Source organism: Natator depressus, chromosome 4, assembly GCF_965152275.1.
Source record: "Natator depressus isolate rNatDep1 chromosome 4, rNatDep2.hap1, whole genome shotgun sequence".
In the NCBI taxonomy this organism is placed as follows: domain Eukaryota; kingdom Metazoa; phylum Chordata; order Testudines; family Cheloniidae; genus Natator; species Natator depressus.
The window spans coordinates 18181598-18202349 of NC_134237.1; positions in this window are offsets into that span (position 1 = coordinate 18181598).

Below are 20752 nucleotides of genomic sequence, written 5' to 3' on the forward strand. Positions count from 1 at the left end.
CCTAACCTGTAAAATGTTCACCTGCGTCAATGCCCTCTGAAAGAGAGAGAAAGAAAAGGCAGGTATGTATCCTAAGATTCTGTTTAGATGGAAAAAGAAAAGGAGTACTTGTGGCACCTTAGAGACTAACAAATTTATTTGAGCATAAGTTTTTGTGAGCTACAGCTCACTTCATCAGATTCATGCAGTGGAAAATACAGTGGGGAGATTTTATATACACAGAGAACATGAAACAATGGGTGTTACCATATACTGTAATGAGAGTGATCAGGTAAGGTGAGCAATTACCAGCAGGAGAGAAAAAAAAACCCACACTTTTTGTATAATCCTTGATATTGTATAAACCTTGTATAATCCTTGTATAAACCTTGATAATCAAGGTGGGCCATTTCCAGCAGTTGGGAGGGGGGGAATAAACATGGGGAAATAGTTTTACTTTGTGTAATGACACATCCACTCCCAGTCTCTATTCAAACCCAAGTTAATGGCGTCCAGTTTGCAAATTAATTCCAATTCAGCAGTCTCTCGTTGGAGTCTGTTTTTGAAGTTTTTTTGTTGAAGAATTGCCACTTTTAGGTCTGCAATCGAGTGACTAGAGAGATTGAAGTGTTCTCTGACTGGTTTTTGAATGTTATAATTCTTGACGTCTGATTTGTGTCCATTTATTCTTTTCCGTAGAGACTGTCCGGTTTGGCCAATGTACATGGCAGAGGGGCATTGCTGGCACATGATGGCATATATCACATTGGTAGACGTGCAGGTGAACAAGCCTCTGATAGTGTGGCTGATGTGATTAGGCCCTATGATGGTGTCCCCTGAATAGATATGTGGACAACGGGCTTTGTTGCAAGGATAGGTTCCTGGGTTAGTGGTTTTGTTGTGTGGTGTGTGGTTGCTGGTGAGTATTTGCTTCAGGTTGGGGGGCTGTCTGTAAGCAAGGACTGGCCTGACTCCCAAGATCTGTGAGAGTGATGGGTCGTCCTTCAGGATAGATTGTAGATCCTTGATGATGCGTTGGAAAGGTTTTAGTTGGGGGCTGAAGGTGACGGCTAGTGGCGTTCTGTTATTTTCTTTGTTGGGCCTGTCCTGTAGTAGGTAACTTCTGGGTACTCTTCTGGCTCTGTCCATCTGTTTCTTCATTTCAGCAGGTGCGTACTGTAGTTGTAAGAATGCTTGATAGAGATCTTGTAGGTGTTTGTCTCTGTCTGAGGGGTTGGAGCAAATGCGGTTGTATCGTAGAGCTTGGCTGTTGACAGTGGATCAGGTGGTGTGGTCTGGATGAAAGCTGGAGGCATGTACGTAAGTATAGCGGTCAGTAGGTTTCCGGTATAGGGTGGTGTTTATGTGACCATCGCTTATTAGCAACGTAGTGTCCAGGAAGTGGATCTCTTGTGTGGACTGGTCCAGGCTGAGGTTGATGGTGGGATGGAAATTGTTGAAATCATGGTGGAATTCCTCAAGGGCTTCTTTTCCATGGGTCCAGATGATGAAGATGTCATCAAAGTAGCGCAAGTAGAGTAGGGGCGTTAGGGGACGAGAGCCGAGGAAGCGTTGTTCAAAATCAGCCATAAAAATGTTGGCATACTGTGGGGCCATGCGGGTACCCATAGCAGTGCCACTGATTTGAAGGTATACATTGTCCCCAAATGTGAAATAGTTACGGGTGAGGACAAAGTCACAAAGTTCAGCCACCAGGTTTGCCGTGACATTATCGGGGATACTGTTCCTGACGGCTTGTAGTCCATCTTTGTGTGGAATGTTGGTGTAGAGGGCTTCCACATCCATAGTGGCCAGGATGGTGTTTTCAGGAAGATCACCGATGGATTGTAGTTTCCTCAGGAAGTCAGTGGTGTCTCGAAGATAGCTGGGAGTGCTGGTAGTGTAGGGCCTGAGGAGGGAGTCTACACAGCCAGACAATCCTGCTGCCAGGGTGCCAATGCCTGAAATGATGGGGCATCCAGGATTCCCAGGTTTATGGATCTTGGGTAGCAGACAGAATACCCCTGGTTGGGGTCCTAGGGCTGTGTCTGTGCGGATTTGTTCTTGTGCTTTTTCAGGGAGTTTCTTGAGCAGATGGTGTAGTTTCTTTTGGTAACTCTCAGTGGGATCAGAGGGTAATGGCTTGTAGAATATGGCATTGGAGAGTTGCCTTGCAGCCTCTTGTTCATATTCTGACCTATTCATGATGACGACAGAACCTCCTTTTTCAGCCTTTTTAATTATGATGTCAGAGTTGTTTCTGAGGCTGTGGATGGCATTGTGTTCCACACGGCTGAGGTAATGGGGCAAGTGATGCCGCTTTTCCACAATTTCAGCCCGTGCACGTCTGCGGAAGCACTCTATGTAGAAGTCCAGTCTGTTGTTCCGACCTTCAGGAGGAGTCCACCCAGAATCCTTCTTTTTGTAGTGTTGATAGGAAGGTCTCTGTGGGTTAGTATGTTGTTCAGAGGTGTGTTGGAAAAGTACTCCTTTTCTTTTTGCGGACACAGACTAACACGGCTGCTACTCTGAAATCTGTTTGGATGGAATTACACAGTGATAAATTGCATAGACACGGAGTATTGTAAACCTAACTTGTTATAAGGCATGATTTGATTATATTACATTACAGAGAAGAGCTGGCACCTATTGCTGTAAAAAGAGCCTTGCTGCCTTAGCCTTTATGGCAATTTGCATAGATTAACTCATAATGCTTTGTGATGTTACTGTTAAACTGTCACCTTTGGCAGCCTCTTGGAACTCTCTGTTATTGTGGGACATCAAACTTTATCACTGCAGTTTATGAGATTGTACTTGCATGCAAAGCCTCCATAATCAATTCTTGATCATCAGAATCTGTCATTGTCTCTCTCTCAATTGGGACTATATACACACTTTTGGTTCATATTATTTTTCAAGTACTGCTGTTATTCATACTTCACATATGGTATTACATACAAACAGCCTACAACAATAAAATATTATAGCAAAGAACAAGGTTGCAAAGTCAAGCACTCCGCAGTTCACATTAACAAATATTTCATTGCAGTTGGGCATAATCTAAATCAGTGAAAATTTCAGTCCAGCTTTACATTCTGTATTGTCAAACTTCAAGCTGCATCGACTGGGTTTTATGCTGTGGTGGAAGTCACATGGTGTTTGCGGTATTGCTGGTTGGCTGAGCCTACTTCGTTTACTCAGGAGAGTCAGCAGAAGCCATTCTGGTTTTGATGGTCTGTTTTGAGGAGAGGGAAAAGAGATGTCAGCGAAAGGCGCCAGAAGAGGAACAAAGTCTTCCATCCACCAAAGGTGCCAAACATGGGTAGCAGGAAGACACCAGTATGACAATGCCAGATAGAGGGAATGAAGATTGTTAGCAGAGGGCTGTGCAGCAGGATGTGTTGGGGCATGAACACTGGGTGTAGAGACAGGAAGCTATGGGGCCTAGGTGGTCCCATACATTTGATAAGCATTCAAACATTTGACTGCTTATTCAAACCTTTATAGGCTCTCACATTGGTAAACTTATATGCTAGACTAGAGATTCTTCCAGTGCAGGGGCTGGTTTACTAAGTACTTTCTTTTATATAGTATTGCTGTGAGGAGGCTTGTTCATGGCATGCTGTTTAATTTGATTGGATCTGAAGGGACTCACATAGCTTTGCTATAGTAATGCTGGGTTGTGCATGTTTTTGTTTTGATGCCCTTGTAGTCCTAGACACAGGGCAAGAATTATTGAAAGGAAAATATTATTTCAGGAGAAACTTGGAAAATATAAAATACTTCATTATAGACCTTTAATTCAAAAACAATTACCTTGCCTTCTCCTGCCTGTAATCTTTAGGTGGCTGATCAACAGTCATCCTATTCCTTTATAAGTCAAAATAATTTTTGCATGGCTGAGTCCTATTTTCCCTTTTGTTTCTGATTATTTGAATTGCATATATTACATCTATGTGGCCTAATTGTTCACTGGTATGTGTGAAAGCCCAAACAGGTGTCATAAGAGAGAAAGTATCTCATGCACGTTTCCGCTGGCACTGTGAGGAATAAGTTGCTGGAGCAGGAGAGTGATCTGTAAATGGTCAAATGACAGAATGACAAAGAGATACAGCCTAATGGTGACCTGGGCTATCTAAAGTAAAAATAATAATAATACACTATAAGAACTACAATGCCCTCACACTACCTTTCATTTCTCCCCTGCAATAGGCAATGTCAGCTTCTCTTGCAGCCTGCAGACGTTTTTCCCTAAATGCCTACAGGACAAATTTAAAGGCAACTGCTGTTTTCTCTGCACCATCCCAGGCATAATATTTCACAACCTGCTACTGTGTAAAGAAATCTGCAAGGGCCAACTGAATCTCTTACTAAAGGTAGCTGGTTCCTTGAAATTTCCAAGGATGAACTTAACTTTCTCTTTTTTAACACAGCCTTTTACTCTAGCTCTTGATAGACCAATCTCACTGACTGTTGGTTTCATTCTATAACACAGGTCAACTTGCACTTTAAAATGTTTCAGTTGAAATTTGTCCTTCTCCTTCTGTCTGGGAAGAGATGCTGTGGCAATTGGCTATAATGACCTCTTTACAAGGGCATGGGGCATATGGATGGGAGAACTAGCCCAGCCGTGGGGGGATCTATGAGCTCTACCCAACTCTTCCTCATCTCTCTCCACTCTCCCCTAAACTGGGCATCTTTAGGCAGATGGAGGAAGGGGCACCAGGTTTATGAAACAGGTCTTTCCACCTTCAGTGGACGGTTCTTTGTGTACCAGTAGGGAGTCTTATTGTCTCTCATGACACCATAGGCTGATGATGCTACTCCTTTCACGTACAAAACATCTCAGTCTCTGTAACGTTCACGTTTCCTGTTCACTCTCTTTCTGAAGGACTTGAGGAGTAATCTGTCATTGCCAGCTTCATTGGCATCTTGGCAGAGCTGCCTGCATAACTGACCCATTCTGGTGAGGGCATAACTGTCCACGTCTCCAGGTGCTGTCGCTCTGAATTTGGGATATGACCTGCAGAATACCCTCTCTTGGCTCTGATTCTTCATGAGCCAGAGACGCCACCTCCCTCTAGATCAGTGCTTCCCTATCTGCTTATATGACTTCACTCACCATATTATGTCAGCCTTTTGTTGGTTCACTGCTTAATCACATTGGTGGTCCACATCCTCCACTTGATAGCATCTCTTCCTGTGGCAGGAGCTATCTAGAGCAGTGGTTCCCAAACTTGTTCCGTCGCTTGTTCAGGGAAAGCCCCTGCCGGGCTGGGCCGGTTTGTTTCCCTGCCGCGTCTGCAGGTTCGGCCGATCACGGCTCCCACTGGCCGCGGTTCACTGCTCCAGGCCAATGGGAGCTGCTGGAAGCAGCGGCCAGTATGTCCCTCAGCCCGCGCCGCTTCCAGCAGCTCCCATTGGCCTGGAGCAGCGAACCGCGGCCAGTGGGAGCCACGATCGGCCGAACCTGTGGACGCGGCAGGTAAACAAACCGGCCCGGCCTGGCAGGGGCTTTCCCTGAACAAGCGGCGGAACAAGTTTGGGAACCACTGCTCTAGATAGCTCCTGCCACAGGAAGAGATGCTATCAAGTGGAGGATGTGGACCACCAATGTGATTAAGCAGTGAACCAACAAAAGGCTGACATAATATGGTGAGTGAAGTCATATAAGCAGATAGATAGGTGGCTAGAGGGAAATATAGAAAGTCTCTCATTGCAGTGACCAAATTATGTACAGAACAGTGGAGCCAGAAACAAGCCTTGAGATACCAAAAACCTAAGAATTTTCCTCCTTCCAAAAGAAGTGTGGGGTTGAACAAGCTTAGAGGGACAAAGATTGCCTTGTATCCTTCCATTGGTCTTTTCTTTGTAAAAGTAATCACTAATACTTGCACCTAGAGCATTTCCACCCTTTATTTTCTCCCAGCCCTAGTGAATCCTTTATTAGTAGGAGTGTGTTTGGGGAGCATTTACAGTGAACTCACCAAGGGCTAGAGCCTAGGGATAGTGCTTACCATGCTTAACTTTGAGCTTGGGGTTTACATAGCTTGCTATTGTACCAAATATCTGAAAGGGTTTGGGGTCCGTTAACGCTGACAGGACCCCTAGATACGGCGACTGGTTACTATGCCTTGTGCATTTGAGTCAGGAGTTCTTCAGCTGCATGAAACCAAACAGTTCTTCTGTCCTTGCTTTATAGTAGAGGTGAGCCCTAAACTGATTCCAAATCTGAAGGCGTAGGCTGTGGAGACAAACACAAATAGCGTCAGTCCTTATGGAAGATCCAAAATTGCAATTGACAGGCAATTTCAAATGCTTTTAAAACTAAACCAGAATGTTTTGAAAAATACAATTGTGCAGGCAGTTAATAAAAATCAGTAGACTAAACATTTTTGTTGTATTTTGAAAATTGAAAAGAAAAACTATGTGACCTGGTTAATTGTCACAATTTTGGCTTTAAAACATAGAATTAGCAGCATGAAAAATCTATGAATTAGTTTAATTCTTATTCAGTACCTGCATCAGACCAAGAGAAGATATTATAACAAATATCAGTAACAAATATATGTAATGCAATATTAAGATTGACGATTGAAATGCACAATAAGCAGAACAACCTGAGCCAGTTTCTCTGAACTCAGTGGAGTTTTGCCAGCAGAATTTAGCCCTCTAAAGTGAAAGCTCTCACATCAACATTACTAGCTACCTTCCCTTGTGTTTCTGTAACATTTTTATGACTGAATATGTTGTTCAAAATGTTCCATGATTTGAATCCAATGTGACTGAGTTAAAATTGTCCTGAGTTTTTAGGCTTAAATTTTCAAACTTAACATCCTGTGGATGGAGTTCTTGCATTTAATCTCCTTGTTTTGTATTTTTAAAAAGAAAGAAAAAGGGATAGAATGGTGAAAAGATGAAAAGACTGGTGCATTTGTTTAATTTTATTTGTATATGAATGTGTGATTATAACTCTTGCAATATAGAAACTCACAAGTGGGTCAACATCCTATCTTTAGTTATGACAAGCAAGAAAGTGAATCAGAGGTCTGATTATCTGCTTTCAAAGTCACATAGATAAAAAGTATCAGAGGGGTAGCCATGTTAGTCCGTATCCACAAAAACAACAAGGAGTATGGTGGCACCTTAAAGACTAACAGATTTATTTGGACATAAGCTTTTGTGGGTAAAAAACTCACTTTTTCAGATGCATGGAGTGAAAATTACAGATACAGGCATAAATATATATTGGCACTTGAAGAGAAGGGAGTAACCTTACAAGTGGAGAACCATTGTTGAAGGCCAATTTAGTCAGGGTGGATGTGGTCCACTCCCAATAATTGATGAGGAGGTGTCAATACCAAGAGAGGGAAAATTGCTTGGGGTTTGTTTTATGTTTGTTTGCTTTTTTTGTACCTTTATCTGTGTCTTAGGTAGTTTGAGGCGAACAAAAGAATTATTACTATAAGACAGTGGTTAATTTTTGTTCATTTGTGTCACATAAAGCTGCACAAAGCAGCCTTAAAGCCAGTTTAAGTGCCCAGTGGAGGATTGCTTTTGTCTAGGAGAATCCTCTAGTAGTGTAGGGCTCACACATAGCAGCTTCCATGCCATTGTTCATCCTCCCTGCCCCCAGCACAGAAGCATGGCCAGGAGAAAGGAAACATGGAGTATTGCTAGAGCATCCCTGTGCCCCCACCACCTCAAGCTACCAGAGCACCCCTTTGGGGCTGTGGCCAACCGCTGTAAAGTTGAGCAACCCTAAGATTGCTTCATTTATGTTGTGGACTGATCCCGTAGCCAACAGGCCTTAGTATCAGGGGGCCCACAAAGGTGTCCTAATTCCACCTTTGCTGCTGCCTCTAGATCTGCACCAAACCAGACCAGAGCTTGTGGCTCATTGAATCTAACATCCTCTGAGAAGTAAATATGTCTTATTATCTTATGGCTCAGCACTGAGGTCAGAGAGAGTTCCATTACTTGGCTGACTCAGCCACTCAGAATTGTCCTGTTTTAGTTACCAACCAATCCGGTATCTCTAAGCAAGAAGAATGAGCAAGGCCTCTACTGGCATTGTTCACCAGCTAAAGAGGACTCCCCTTTTTTCAGCACTGTTCCAATTACTGCGGATTTCCATAGCAAAATAAGTCAGGGAAGAGCATCACGGCATCACATGGTTGTTGTAGTTACAATTCTTGTCTTGACAGTGTCACAGAAATGATTTGCCTGAACTTGCCACGCAAGCTGCAAAATGATCTTGATATGATACTAAACTAGTAACACGTTTGGGAGCACAGCTACTGCATCCAGTGAATATTTGTTCACTTTCCAAATACTTTTGCCTTTTATTACTAATCAGGGAAACTCTTGAAAAAGAATCAGATCTATTTCTGGTTATGGATTTCCATGGGACTGCTAAAGTACTGAAAGTTTAACAGGAGCTGAAGTGCTGTGCTAAATCAGGGCCGGTAGAGTCTTCCATCAACCCTATAAAAGGATTGTATTTTCTAAGATTCTGCATGTGTCATTATAAGGTATCACTGCATTTCTGAAAACACCAATAATGAAATTATGCTTTGAAGAGCCAGTAAGATCCCCTGCCTACTTCACAGTTTTTATAGCTACTGGATCAATTTCTGTTAAATCAATGGAGTTGCACTGGTCTGCAGAATTTAGCCCACTTACACGTACAAATAGTTCTTTGCTCTTAGGTCTTGCAGTGGCAACAAATCTCTCTTTCTTCACAAATTGAATGCATTTATCAGTTCTTTACCACATCATCACAGGCAAGTTCAGACATCTCACTTTACAACATGAATTTTAAATGGAAGAAATATAAGTAGCAATAATTTTTTTTTCATTTTGATGGGGTGGTTGGTGGTCAAATAAAAAAAAATTGCAAGTGTATAGGAATTTTAGACTGATATTTCCAAAGCATTTTACACACTTTAATTAAGCCTCATGAGACCCTCTCAGTTTATTCTGATATCTGTTTTACAGCTTGACAAATGAGGCATAAAGATGTCACTTGCCCTGTTGAAGATTGCACAACAGGTCAGTGTTAGTGTTAGGACTAGAACATCAATATTCTTGACTTGCTGTCCCTTACTCTGTGTGCTAGTCTACATTTCTTTCCTGTGTGCTAAGTGTTTTAACTGACAACAAATAGTTAAAGAAAGCTCAGTTGTAGTAAGTCAAGGGCAGATTCTACTACTAATCAAAAGCTGTTTAGGCTTTTGCTCTCACTGTTCTGGATATAATCAGGACTTCCTTCCTTTCAGGTATTGCCGTCTGAGACCATACATTATTCTACCTTGATAGCAGCATAACTGTCTCAGAGACTGCACAAGCTTCCTTTAAACTGGCAGCATAAACTGCCACATTCACTTCATCAAGAGTAAGTGTTAACTACTTCCCATTAACTCAAATGTTCCCAGGTTCAGGATCAGCAGAGCCTCTTTAGGCAAAGCATCTGTCTGAGTTTCTTTCAAGTTAATGTTCCATACAGTATTCTTCTGAAAGGTTGTCAAGTGAGGAGGAGGAAAAAGGATAGAAGAACCCTTGTAAATATTCTCTTTCTTCCTTGAATTTGGGGAAGAGACTGCATATGTTTGTGTTGCTTGCTTACATCCCTGTAGTTAAGGATCTTTATTGTAAACCAATATTTCAGAAGAGGAGAGAGAATGGTCCTATGGTCTGATCACAGAGAAAGATGCCAGGAATTTCCAAACCCAGACATTTGAACCCCACAACATCTCAATTCACAAACTGCTGAGCACACTTGGAAAGCAAATAATACAGTATTCATGACATGAATTTAACAACATGTCCAAGAGCAAAAATTAAAGGTGGTCTCTCTGATTGGAAAGAGAGTTCAGTGTGGCCAGACTGAGATGGATGGTATTTAGCACAAAATTATCATAACAAGTATTAATGGTCTGAAGTAGTGAACCTTAAAATACTCCCAGCAGGCCCAAATTTCATTCAGGTATAGTGATGCATCTCCCATTGAAGTCAACTGAAGTAACCAAGGGCAGGATTAGAATGTACAAAGTGACAAAAAAGTACTCAGACTATGGAAAAGCACACCAGTGTTTATGAACCCATGGCATTTGTTTGATCATGGTTGGCTTCTCATCCAGAAATACAAAAAATCTATCATATAAGAATAATCTACCTGAGGGGAATTTGCTATGGTGTGAAACCCCTTGGGGGTGTGTGTGTGAATTTGCTATGGTGTGAAACCCCTGGGGGTGTGTGGGCGGGGGGAGGGGGGGTTCAGATCTAGACTTTCACAAAGGTTAGATGTATTTTGATCTGGTATGTTCACTCAGACCATTTTTGACATAAGGCTACAAATTTCTACTCTGAATCCAAATTTTGCCAAAGTTTTGGATGTTTGGATTTTAACAATAGATTACACTGATGAAGGTAAACCCCAAGAGAAAACTTGCATTGACAGTTCACATGTACACAAGAACTACAACAATGGCTACAGAAAGAAAAGGAGTACTTGTGGCACCTTAGAGACTAACCAATTTATCTGAGCATAAGCTACAGCTCACTTCATCGGATGCATACTGTGGAAAGTGTAGAAGATCTTTTTATACACACAAAGCATGAAAAAATACCTCCCCCCACCCCACTCTCCTGCTGGTAATAGCTTATCTAAAGTGATCACTCTCCTTACAATGTGTATGATAATCAAGTTGGGCCATTTCCAGCACAAATCCAGGTTTTCTCACCCCCTCCCCCCCACAAACCCACTCTCCTGTTGGTAATAGCTTATCTAAAGTGATCACTCTCCTTACAATGTGTATGATAATCAAGGTGGGCCATTTCCAGCACAAATCCAGGGTTTAACAAGAACGTCTGGGGGGCGGGGGGAGGTAGGAAAAAACAAGGGGAAATAGGTTACCTTGCATAATGACTTAGCCACTCCCAGTCTCTATTCAAGCCTAAGTTAATTGTATCCAATTTGCAAATGAATTCCAATTCAACAATCTCTCGCTGGAGTCTGGTTTTGAAGTTTTTTTGTTGTAATATCGCAACTTTCATGTCTGTAATTGCGTGACCAGAGAGATTGAAGTGTTCTCCTACTGGTTTATGAATGTTATAATTCTTGACATCTGATTTGTGTCCATTTAGTCTTTTACGTAGAGACTGTCCAGTTTGACCAATGTACATGGCAGAGGGGCATTGCTGGCACATGGCTACAGAGCAGAATTGGACCAATTCCCTCTGCTTATCAAATACAGAACAGAATATTCAACTTCTGCGTTATTTTCGTCAAAGCAGCAAATGCTCCCTCCACTGAAAAGCAGTAGGATCAACAGTTCAATCCAAATGCCAACATGATACATCTGTATATCAATATTACCCCCAGGCTCCACAATTCATAGAATATCAGAGTTGGAAGGGACCTCAGGAGGTCATCTAGTCCAACCCCCTGCTCAAAGCAGGGCCAATCCCCAATTTTTGCCCCAGTTCCCTAAATGGCCCCCTCAAGGATTGAACTCACAACCCTGGGTTTAGCAGGCCAATGCTCAAACCACTGAGCTATCCCACAATTCTCACTTCCTGACCAACACAGCAGTCAATTCCTCACACACACATACACAAAAGCAAAAATTATTCAGGATGCTAGACCAGTATGTAAAATACCAATAAACAAGTCACTAAAGAACAAATCAAAAAGAGCATCAAGCTAGACTGATGCAGGTCTCTACACTGAACTATCATACTAGCAGATTGCTTAGTGAAATGTGCAAATTAAGGCACACTCTCACCAAATTTGGCATCAGTGACCATACACTAGAGGTAGAAATGAAAAGACACAAAGCACCGTTTGAATCCAGCAAAGACCAATGGTGCAGCCATTGTGACAGAGGCAAGACTGAAAGAGAGGCCCTTTCTACTCTCACATCTGAAATACAAGGGAGCATGGGAGAGACATTTCTTCACATTATCAGGAATCATAAAAGGCTTCTGGGCAAAAAGCAACAAGGAAAAATTGTGACAAGAGCGAGAGAAGGCAATGGTGGCATTGCACTGCATAGCAACCTGACCTGAAGCAGGAACAGGCACTACCAACAAATGAAGTCCCAGTCAAGCCCCAAACACTATATCTAGCCCCACTGTAGGTGGATCTTGCCTACTTCTTACAGATGCCCAAAGGTTCTGCCTCTGTCTTACATATTGGCAGCACTTGTTTAGCTTGTTGTTGCCAATAAAGTCTCACTGGATTGATGTGGCTCTTGCTGTTTGGTTCGCATCCTTCAGCTCACACACACACACACACTGTGGGGCACTGACCCAATCCCCAGTGTTTCGAGTTCAGCTGCTCCATGCTATGTATTCATCATGTGATTAGAAAAAGGAAAAAATCCTTAAACTCCAATGTAGTTGAATTTCCCTTTCCCCGTTTCACTGTGCTGTCACGTTGCTGCAGTTCCTTTCTAATGTCAGCTGGTGGCTGCTGAGCGTTGCAGGAGTTCAGAATACTCCTTTTCCTCCTAGGAGTACTAAAACGTTCAAAGGAATTTTTTAAGCTCATTTTAAGGACGCCATTGTTCAAAAGATTTTTTTTCTTCTTCCTGGTTTTTAGGATATGATCTGCAATCTTTCTTTAGCACAACTCCCATTGCCTTCAGTGCTTGAGTGAAGAGTGCAGGATCAGGGCCAGAGGGTTTTATTCTGATCTCACTCATACTGGTTTTACATTTTGATTCCTCCTGATTTATCCTTACATGAGACCAGAATCAAGCCCTTAGTCATTAGGAAAATAGAGTTTTTCTTTACACACCTTCCTCTCACAATTCATTCCATGTATTCAATTAACTGAGTCTGGGATAAAGTGGATAGTGACTTGTCGCATGCTAGATTTTTCTACACCATTACTCCTCATTTTCCCCTTTTCTTCACCCACATGGAAGGATAGATCAGAGCTAAATGCAGCCACAGATGAGCAAAAAAGCAAGGCCCAAAATTCACTCCTGTTGACCTGGGGAAACAGGTACCTCATGTGTTTCCTTCGGGATTCTTTTTCTGTATACACTAATCTGTAAACATGGGGGAGTCCCTTTGGAGTATAGTTAAGACGCTTATAAAGTGCAAATGCATAGAGTGCCTGATCCAAAACCCACTGAAGTCAAGGAAAAGATTCCCGTTAATTTCACTGAGGTTTGGATTAGGCTCTAAAGCCTTTCAGTCTGGCCTCCATAGTCTTGCATGGCTACTGGGTTGCCATCATATTACCCTGTTTCCTTGCCCTATAACATTATATCGGTTTTGTGGTTCAGTTAGCAGCCTGCAGCGTTGTGAGCCAGTGGGTAGAGTACCAAACCGAGAGTCTGGATATCCTAGCTCTTCTTCCCTCTTGCTGTGAAATATTAAGCAAGTCACATAAGGTATGTTTATACTGCAGTCACAGGGTGTGATTACCTCTTGTGCAGACTTAACCTGAGTTAGTGTTAATCTAGTTACCTTGGGTACCGACAACAGTGACTTCAGCACAGACTAGCCACCCAGGTAATTATCTAGGTTCCCGGAGAGGCTTGTACAGCCCATGTTATTGCCGATTCACTGCTATTGGTACTCAGACTAGGTGGACTAAAGCTAGCTTGGGTATGTCTACCCATGCTGCAAACACACCGCTGATTGTAGCGCAGACATACCCTGAATCTCTCTCTGCCTCAGTGTCCTCATCTGTAACATGGCAATGTTAATGCTAACTGACTTTTGACAAGCACTTTGATGAAAAGGCCGAGATAAGTGATAAGTATTATTAGCCAGTTGTACCTATTCCAACTTTTGGATTCGAAATCCAACACTTTTGGAATCTGGGTTCAGTTCAGAGAAGCACAGGAGGTGTGGGGGGAATGAAGGTATAGATTCCTCCCTATCTCCAGAGGGAGTAGAACCAGCGAAGGCTACTGCCACCCTCATTATTTCAGGTAAAGGAAGTAGCCTAACACCCCCATAGTCAGTGGCAAGATGAAAATCACTTCCTCTCAATTGCGAATCATGGCCTTGGTGGATTTGGGGATTTGCCATAGACCACCCCTCCCTTCCACAGAAGTAGATATGCAGGCAGCCAAACAGTGTCCCCCAGAAGACCCCAGAAAGAGTAGTTAAATAACAGTGAGCAAGAGCAGCACAACTCCCCATCCGCTGCTGAAAGCAGAGAGGAGTTCCTCATCCCTCTCTCTGTCTCGAGGGTGGGGGAGAGCTACCACAATGCTGCTCCTTGGCTGGTGTGTTAAGAGCTCCCAATCCTATTTCAGTCTATTTTAACCACTGGGGCTACTGTACAAGGCAGTAGAATGGGGGAGGTAAGGCTGCCAAGCCCCCTTGAAGACAACTGGTAAATAGAGAGTACCAGGACTTAAGAGAAGAGGTGTGGGGGCTGAAGGCCTGGCTGGAAAGGGACGGATATCTGGCTATGTGATCTCTATCACCTCAGGTGTACTGATTTTTGTGGAACATGACTGGTGTTCTTACACAGCCATGAACATCAAACCCTCTCTGGTTTCAGGTGCGCGCCCAGTTCTAGATAGACCTTTGACACAACTCTGCCTGCTCATGTCTTGTTTCCGATGCTTCCTCTTTACTTATGTCTCTTGCCTCTCACTCACCCATCTTATTGCTTTACAGTTTTCTCTGCTCTGCTGAGGACGGTGTCTCCGTTCTGCCCTTTCATTCTCCCTTTATCTCCATTTGTTTTCCATACAGTATTTATATTGCCCCCCATCACCACCCCAGCTCCCACTTTCTTTTCTGAGCTGCTGACAGCAACAGAAATGGCCAACTGCTCTGCCAGGGGCTGTGTAATGAATGCAGAAACAACAGCGATTAGAGCTGAACAGAGACATACATATGTATGTGTGTGTGTGAGAGAGTATTCATGGAAGCCTAACACCCTATTTGGAGGGATGGCAGTCTGTGTGGCACTAAAACATTCTGAACTCTCCGTAGGGGAACTCTCTGTGGATGGAATGCTTCAAAGGGGAAATTCTGCCAGCGATAAAAAAAAATTCTTTAAATAACACTGAGCAATGAGGAAAAGTCTGACGTGCTCAGTGATAGGAAGCATGTGGGCTGCACTCAGCCTTGGTGTAAGTTGGTGACACCCCATTAACTTCAGTGGCGTTACAGCGGCTTACACCAGTTGTCAAGCTGTCCTGCAGTGGCTCAAGATCGTGAGTCCCAACCTCAGGGTAGACTGCTAAGAAGCAGAACACAAACCCCCAATTGATTGCATGTTCTATACATAAATTTCAACAACCAATTTTCAAGTGTAAACTCCTCAAGAACGATGATAGCTTTAACAGGGAGTCACAGACAGTCCCCTGGGGCACTCTGATCTATCTTGCCACCCAGGTGAGCTTACCTTTGTGACAGATGGTCCCTTACACCAAAGAGCATAGCAATATTCAGGTTACTCCCAGTCACTTAGTTGCCATTAATCGCACCTTAGAACTCACACCAAAGACTGTGTTTTGTAGCCAATCCTATAACAAATTAAAGATTTTTCAACTCGGAAAAGGATATAAGAGTTATTTACAAGATTGAAGCAGGTAAACCTATGTACACACAAATGAACTCCAATCTTAAGTTTCAAAAAATAATAGAAGCTTCTATAATAAGCAAACTCTATATGTCCTTTAGGGCTAATTCATCCCAAGCACTGGGGCTCTTTTGACCGTCAGAGTCCAAGCAGCATAAAAGATAGAGTTCCTCCTTGTTAGGGCTTTTTATTCCTTCCCCCCTTCTGCTTCGAGTTGTACATTCAGCTCCTGGGACGAATTCAGTTGCATGTCTACTCTTCATGGAGAGGGGAGGAGGGAATAGCAATCAACAAAGTCTTTTGTCCTCTGATGTTCCACAATAGTTTGTGTGGTGTTGATGGGCCACCTTTTTGGGGACAAGAGATAACACCTCCTGTTGGAAACTAGTGTTTCATATTTGTTAATGTTTCTCTCCTGTCTGGTGATTTACAGTCATACTTAAATATTACTTTATAACATGGGATACAGATGTTATAAGTGAGATTAATGCATGCAGCAACTTACAAGCATTTCATAGAGTCTGAACACAGTCTTATAATTCTAATACCTATTGTAACAACACTAACACACAGGTGAGCCGGACTGGCTCCAGCTATGCATATATCAGTGTTCAGTTGAGACCTAGGGCCATTGGCATGAGCTAGCATCTGGTCTGCCAGTGTCACACCAGGCATGAATTTAGCCTAGTGCATCTAATATCTTATTGAGGCTACAGTTGGTTAAATAATTCCTTTGCCCTGTTTCCACATCTTTGTCCTAATAATAGGTGCTTGAATACTTGTTGGCCTTAGTTTTGGTGAGAAAGGGTTAGGCATGTGTTATGGCAGGGGACTTGAGAGAGATCCTTCTTAAAATTCTACCACTGAACTGAAAAGACAATCTCTCCGCCTTTCCAAAAAATTCACCCAGGAATGAAAAATTTCAGCCTGAAGGTGAAACTTATGGAAAACTACAAGCAACAGAGAACAAGCGGTTATATTGGAATCCCTTTGCCTGCTTTGAAAATAATGGTCACTAGCATGCTAGTTACAGTAAAACAGTTTAAAGGAAACACTTTTTTATGATACTCTCTGCACAAGTTACCTCTAGAACTCATTGCTACAGGAAACGCTCGAGGAAAATTTAGTAACAGTTAAAAACAGGGCAGCTTGTGGCATAGATATTACTGACACGTGCCTGCTGACCTAGCTCTTGGAGTCAATTGATTATGAAAGAATCTCAGCTTTTTTTAAATGCTTCTAACCCTCATGTTTGCAAAGAAAACCTCAAACCATGCTCCAAGTGTAACTGATGTATCAGTCTCTGCCTGAGTCAGCAGAAAGCCTGAAAAAATAGCTTTGAAGTGTAAACTGCCCTTTTCATCTTCATGGGTTGTTAACTCTCTGTTCAAGGACCCTCAGTGACACTACACCAGCAGTGGACTCTGTGGGTGAGGGTCCTTGCTGCTGCCGCTCCTCCATGATTCTGTTGGGAGGGAAACTCACACACGGAATCCTTTGCTCAAGTGGTTGGAGCCTGAGTCCTCCCTCCTTTGAGGTTGACCTCAACCCATCTGAAGTCAAGGAGCAGTGATTCAGGCAGGAGGGATGCCCAGCCTGCCCAAAGAGGAGTGGTGGTGGGCCCTCATTCATCCCAGAAGATGGTTCTTGAGAGGAGGGGCCCTTCCATTGTCATCCAAGGAGAGGCATGGCCCTGTCACCAAACTAGGAGAGTCCCCATATGTGGGGGAGTCTAGGACCTTGCACTGCCTTAATACACTCCTAGTAAGGTTACTCGCTCAGGGCTGAATCCTGCGAGATGGTATGTTGTGGTCTTTGCAGTCACGCCCTACCACATTACACAACAATGACAGCTACTCCACACACTGAGCACCTTCAGGCCATGGGAGTTCAGGGCACCCAGTACCCAGCGGTACCTTGCAACTTCATGATTGTTAAAGCAATTGTGTATGACTAACAGCTTGTCTACACTTATGTGGACTCTACCTATCCCAAAGGGAGGGGTTCTCCTGTTGGTGTATCCACCTCCCCAAGAGGCAGTAGCTAGGTTGACAGAAGAATTCTTCCATTGACCTAGCACTGTCTACATGGGGACTTAGGTCGGCTTAACAACGCCACTCAAGGATGTAGCTTTTTCACAGCCCTGACCAATGTAATTAAACCAATCAATTATTCAAGTGTATGGAATGTTAATGTGTTCGTGATTATAAATTATGTTCCTATACACTGCTATCCAATGAAACTAGTCTTCATAAATGGCATGGCGTTCATGCTGTCAGATACTCATTATTTCTGGTTGGTGGCAGAAAGGCATCAGCCTGTGTGTAAATATTGAAGCAAGCTGGAAAATCATCTACTGAAGGAATAAATGTAAACACAAATGAATGAGAAAAGGCTGGAAGTGAGAAAAGCCAAGGTGACTAGGAAATGTTAAAGAAAAAACATATTGGTCCCCTGTTTTCAGAAGATGTTGCTAAGAGGAAATGCATTGTGACTAGAACTGGTCAGAAAAAAAACTTCATGTAAAATTTTGAGTTATTGATGAAAAATCAAAATCCAAAATATTTTAGCCAAAAACTGAAATATTTCAATTCTGAATGCTGCTGTCATGCCTCATGGGCATTATAGTTGTGGAGCCTTATGTTTCCATTCTCCTCTATAGGCTGGGCTTCCTCGTTGGACTACACTTTACATGATGTAGCTGGGTTTCTCTCCATCATGAGGAGGAGGGGGGATGCTTCATGCCTGTAGTGTACCATGAGATATGAAGTCCAGCTGGGGATCTTGGCCCATACAGAACAGGGACATATGTGAGGCACCAAACTACAATACCCATGAGATATCATGGTGACGTTTTAGAATTGAAATATTTTAGGTTTTGGCTGAAAGCTTTTCAGTTTTCATGTGTTCAGTTTTTCAAAGAAAAATCCTGATTTTTCCTCAGAAAGCAGATTCTTTTCATGACAAAATGTTGTTTAGTCAAAAAGACAATTTTCTGTCAAAACACAGTTTTGATGAAAAATTTTTTACTCACCCTAATATTGACACATTTCAGCCTTCTGGATTTTTTATTTAAATGATGTTACATCTCAGATTATAGGGAGCTCCTTAGATCAAAACACTGAAATAGGAGGGTGAGTATGTAAGTTTAAATATGAGCATTTTTGATCATGTCTGTACTGCGTGAGTATTCACTCAGAATAGACAAAATTCCCAAAGGCTTGTCCCAGCATGCACTGGGCTCAGTTTAAAATGTGAGAAGGATTCTCTGGGGAAAACCTTTGATTTGGCTATTCAATGGAGGGGATATCCCCAGGGAATGGCAAGTAATTTCATAAAGATTTCTGGTGCACCACAGAAGTAGTTCGAAAAAAACCAAACAGTAACAGTCCACTCAAAGCACACTTATCTGTCTTATTTTGTTCAATAGCAGCACTACCTCTGCACGTGGGGAATACTCTTCTCCCACATCTGCATTATGGCTCAGGACACAGGCAACCTTTCACTTGTATAAATAGGAATTCTGTGCATGTAGGACAAAATTCGTTCTCCCACAGGGGTCCAAAACTAGGCTTATGCTCCACCTAAGTCATACTTAAGCCCTGATTTAAGAACCTAACTGACTTAAATCTCTTACCTGTAGAGAGAGCTGAGTGTGAGATCTGAGAGCAGAATTTTATCTCTAAATTGCTGGTGATTTTTTAAAAAACTTTCTCTATCTAGCCTTTCATATGCTCTTGCATAAATCAATCCAGTGAATCCTCAGAGATCATTTTGCTCTTTTGTCTAATAAAAAGTTTTCAGGTTATCTTTCCCCCAAAAAACCCCCATTGTTTTTGAGAGTTGGATATATTTTATTTTACTTTGAAGTTTGCTAATATCTTTAAACCAGTCATACGAATTCCTCAGATCTCCAGTTATGGACTTCTTAATGTGTAAATGTAAACAAACCCCACAGCCACAAATAAGGATCTTGCTACTTACTGAGTGGTTTTCTGAAAACTAAGTGTAGTAGCATAGTTAAACTGTATACAGCTTTTATAAACACCATGTAGAGCAGTGATTCTCAAAGTTTAGGACCAAGCACACCATATCTAAAACTCAAAAGTACTTGGCATACCGTTATTGTAATTTCATTCAGTGCAGTTTCAATGGATTCTTAATCTGATAAACCAAACCATTGCAGACCATAGTTTGAGAACTGTCATTCAAAGAAAATTGCAGGAGTTACAGTATATGACTAGCAATGAGAAATGCTCAACTTTGCTATTCAATCAAGATCACCCTAGACCCATGTGGTGACCCAGTCAAGAGCTGGAATGAAGAGCTCATTAAAAACAGTTGCTCTTTCCCAACATCTCCAACTCTGCAGATAAAGGACATGAGTAGAAAGAATATGGTTCAGTCTCATAACACAAATGTGAAGATTGGGTTAATAGCAATAAAATTTCATCATTTCTAACGCCACAATAAGCAGTAAAACCCATTCTGCATGGTCACATTTGATCATTCTGTTTTAATCATCCTACTCATTTCCCTAGTGCCCTCAGTCTTTGCATTGTCAACATCTACAGATGCAAAGCAAAGGAATGAACTATTAAAAAGGGTTATTTACAGAAATTCCAATGCATGTCACTTTCCATAAAGTGTACGTATGTATCCAAACATGGATACACATGACATCCATTGGACGCCAACAATACACAGTCATCAGATTGTATGTGTCTGAAAGCTTGACTCTGAAGTTTGACAGACAGCTGCTAAATGTGAGTTTGGCTTTCAAAAGCTGAGCAAAGGGGGAATTTTGAAAAATGGAGACTGGAGAAAAGCAAATGATAGGCAAGTGCTAGACCCATGTTAGCAAGAAACAGACCATTGACATCAAAATAGAACCATCTATAGGGGAAAGTTGTGTGTGTATCAATAAACACTGTTTAGACTTAACTGATATTATTATTTACATAGTGCCAAAAGTGTGCTAAACACATTACAAAAAAGATGCCTGCCTGTGATCCTAAAAACTCCACAAAGCCTACTGGAAAAAAGTTCACTGTTCTGTAACAGCCAGTCCGATCTGCCTGACAAACTCACTAAACCTAATACACTGCTTTCATAGAATTTACCCAAAAAGAGTCGTGTGAGGTGTTGAATGGAAGCTTACAGTCTGAATAGCACCTTTGATCTGAGGGTCTCCAAATGACTTAC